This window comes from Grammomys surdaster, unplaced genomic scaffold, assembly GCF_004785775.1.
Source record: "Grammomys surdaster isolate TR1022 unplaced genomic scaffold, NIH_TR_1.0 170, whole genome shotgun sequence".
Lineage (NCBI taxonomy): Eukaryota > Metazoa > Chordata > Mammalia > Rodentia > Muridae > Grammomys > Grammomys surdaster.
In genome coordinates, this window is record NW_021604618.1 from 9,752,259 (window position 1) to 9,756,423 (window position 4,165).

General features: G+C 43.4%; 1 pseudogene; it reads right to left on the reverse strand.

Moving 5' to 3' along the window:
• Positions 1-257: 257 nt before the first annotated feature.
• On the reverse strand, positions 258-3,804 carry LOC114620723 (annotated as a pseudogene).
• Positions 3,805-4,165: the final 361 nt, after the last annotated feature.

Genomic DNA, 4,165 nt, shown 5'->3' on the forward strand with positions numbered 1-4,165 from the left:
TCACAGTTATCTTAGTTACCATTTTATTGCTTGGGAGAGTCTACTGAGAGCATAGTCCCCTGTGATAAAGAGTGTTCAAGTTAGGGTTTCATTGCTGTGAAGAGACACCATGACCAAGGCAACTCTTTTTTTTTTTCTTTTTTTTTTCTTTTTTTTTTTGTTTTTAAGACTATTTAATTATTAGTCAATACATCCCACTGGTCCAAAACTGTGTACAGTCTGGCCCTCAGCACAGCATGGGCCAGTCACTCTTTAGGTCAGAGGTGAGCTTCCCTTCTCTGGAAGCCTGTGGCAGCAACTGCTGCTTCTTGCCGGTGGGCTCTTCTCTGTCTGCCATGCACCTGCATGGGCTGTCTGACAGTAGCATCTCCTCGCTGGGCTTCCTGTCCCTCACACACCTGCACAGGCTGTCTGACAGTAGCATCTCCTCGCTGGGCCTCCTGTACCCCCAGCACTTCCCTCCTTAGGCAGATGGGCTTATCCTTCCTTATATCCTGAGGTGCAAGGCAACTCTTATAAAGACAACATTTAATTGGGGCTAGCTTACAGGTTCTGAGGTGCAGTCCATTATCATGGCAGGAAGCATGGCAATACCCAGGCAGGCATGTTGATGGAAGAGCTGAGAGTTCTACATCTTGTTCCGAAAGCAAACAGAAGAAGACTGTCTCCCACATGGCTAGAAGTAGGGTCTTAAGGCCCACCCTCGAGTGACACACTTCCTCCAACAAGGCCACAGCTTGGCCACTCCCTGGGCCAAGCGTATTCAAACCACAACCATGAGAGAAGGTACAGAATAATCTAAGGGAGGTCTTCCTGGAAAAGGAAGTTGGACAATGTTTGTGATCCGGGAGACAAGTGGTACCCAGGGCACATAAACACAGGACAGAATGCATCTGAGGTCCCTCAGTTGTCGTATGACATGAGGTGTCTTCCCTGTGTCTTGGGAGCATAGCTGATTATGAATCCTTGCTGCCTGCAGTGGATGAGAAGTCTACTTTGTCTAACTTGCTCTGTCTTGCTGGACTTGTGCAGTTGATAGGAAACTTTACAACAATACGAGTGTGTACACAGAATGATGAGCAAGAAAAGAGAGTAGATACACTACGTGAAAGTAGGCTATCCCGGTGGGTAAGAAATGAGGTTTGTCTAGTGGAATGGGGTAAAGAAGAAGAGGAAACAGTGAACAAGGGACTGTGCTAGCCCTAATTGTGTGGAAACTCTGCATGTTTGGGGGCTTCCTTTACATCATGCCCTGATTTCTACTCATAACCAATACTCCTTGTCACTCACATTCTCCAGTACTGGCTCAGGGATAAATGACAAATGTGAAAGGCCCTTGGTTCCATCCTCAGAACCACAAAATAACTAATGTAATTGGTACAGATCATTTAGCAAATGTGTTGGCTTTATCAAGATGGATACATACAGTGCAGGGAAATCTAGTACCTCCACCAGTGTTTACTCTGGAGAACTTATACGGTGTAGCAATGTGTGTACTCCAGAATGTTCGCTAAAGCACTGCTTGCTGTTCTGGAACAATTCAAATTCCTATCAGAAATAGAATGGATAAACAATGGCACACTCATGCATGGGAAACTGGTATATCAATAGCATGGAATAAACCACAACATCAATCAATCAGAACAATTCACTAAAATACGCTGTTGAAGAAGTGAGTAGCAGTGAAGTATATAGTACGTCCTTCCACCCAAAACACTCCAAACAGACAAAACTAAATAATACATGTATACATATGTGTTTTATACACACACGCACACACACAAACATACATATATACATATACATACATATACATATATATATATATTATCCTTAATGTGAAAATATGAAAGCCAAAATGCTCCCAAATCTAAAATATTTCAAATATTGGCATGACAGACAGTACAAGTAAAAATTCTACTCTTGGCTTTATGTTTTGTAGGAGAATTATCACTAAAAATCTTTATAAACATATTTACAAATTAAATGTGTTCACTCTAAGCTGAGGCCAGAAAGTCCTTGTACTTGAATGGAAGGTCAAGATTCGAGATAAGACAGAAGTCAACATCTGATGCCCACTCAGGCCAGGATATCTTATTCATTTCTCTACCCACTCTTTCAGCCCTGGCATACAGTAAGAGCTCAATAAAAGTTTTTCAACCCTCAATGAATTACCTATAAAACAATTGATAGCTAGTGTCTGCAGGCACCTCCAATAGACTCATGAGGATCAGCTGCAACTTTCTCCATCTTCCCAGAGTATCTCCATCTTCCCGGGGTCTCTGGCACCAAGAACTCACTGACTTCATGGACTGTTTTGTTAACCAGTTGATAGATTGGGAAACTGAAGCTTACTGGTAAGTGAAAACTGAGCTAGGAACCAGGTTGGCTATAGTAAAGCAATAAAGGGCTTCCCAGCCAGTGAACTCAAGTGGATAAGGATTCGGTGCTGATGTGTAGAATGGGGAGAACCTCCTTCTGGGTGTGATCTTCTGTGATCTAACTTTGACAACGTTACTCTATCAGTCACTAAGAAGCCTTTTGGTGCCTGTAAGTTATTCCTATGTCCAAATGGAGCCTCAGTTTGCAGACTCAGCCTTGCCCTTTACATCATTAAATCTTCAGAGGTTAAGAATCAAGGTACCTTATAGAGGAGGGACAGGATGGAGTACCAGGACCTATGGTGGCCACTAACTTGCCTTGTGGCTCTGGGTGAACCAGTTGCCCATCTCCGGTCAACTTTGCCCTCAGCAACCAAGACACCAACAATAGCTCTGTTGGTCGAGGAAATAACCTTCTTGAACCCTGAAGGCAGCTTCACCCAGATCTTCTTGGTCTCTGGGTTGTGGGAGATGACTGTGGTATACTTTCTGGAAGCTTGTGCCAGCTTGCCCCTGTCCCTAGGCTTATCCTACAAAAAAACCACATGATAGAATCCTCAGGCATGGTGCCCATGGGCAAAGCATGGCAGATATTCAGCTGGACCTTCTTGCCAGAGAACATAAACTGTCCACTGTGGGATTCCTTTGCAGTGATGAACAGCTCCATCAGCTTCTTAAAAGGGTAGGCATCACCAAAGACCACTTTTACAAGGGCAGTGACCTGGCCAGGGTCCTTTAAAATGTTCTTAATATAGGAACTCCACAAGAAAACCAGCAGACTCAGTGACCCTCTCCCACACATGTAGCAGATAACAGCTTGGCCTTCCTGGGTCCCCCAACAACTGGAAAGGGGGCTATCTCTAACTCTTTTGCCTGCTTGTGGATCTTGTTCCCCTTAACTGGGCTGCTTTGTTTGGCCTCAGTAGGAAAGGATGTACCTAGTCCTGCAGTGACTTGATATGGGTTTATATGAGGGTGGTTCCCCTTCTCAGAGGAGAAAGGGAGGGGGATGGAGGAAAGGGATGTTGGGAGGTGGAGAGAAGAGGGAGGCTGCCATCAGGATGTAAAGTGAATAAGAAAGAAAGAAAGAAAGAAAGAAAGAAAGAAAGAAAGAAAGAAAGAAAGAAAGAGAGAAAGAGAGAAAGAGAGAAAGAGAGAAAGAGAGAAAGAGAGAAAGAAAGAGAAAGAGAGAAAGAAAGAAAGAAAGAAAGAAAGAAAGAAAGAAAGAAAGAAAGGAAGGAAGGAAGGAAGGAAGGAAGAAAGAAAGAAAGAAAGAAAGAAAGAAAGAAAGAAAGAAAGAAAAAAGATGCCCTTCATCTAGCCCTGCCGCTCAGTGAAGTCCACAGCACATAGCAGTGTTTCACATGTGCATGGAACACAGAACCAGGCTGTCTTCCCTCTGCCCTTGGATCACAGGGCCCATGGCAGCAGGTCTGCCAGCAAGCAAGGCAGAAAAGCAATACTTGGGAATTTCTAAACCCCTTTTTTCAATACTTCTGAGAATGTGCCTTCCTCAAACTTGGTAAACTAAAAAAATATCCTAGAGAAGAAAAGTTATGAATGTTTTGAATAAAATAGACTGATTTTTTTTCCATAACATGGCTGTGTCATGTTAGGCTTTGCCTTTTGTGGTTGGCATGTGATGAGCTAACACGCAGTCAACAACTATGTAATGAGTGTGCAGGCAACTATGCAGAATTCTCCATACAAATGATGGGTACATAATACCCTTGACTGGTCAAGTAGGAAACAAATGAGGAAGCAGGCAAGTGTGTTAGTGGTAT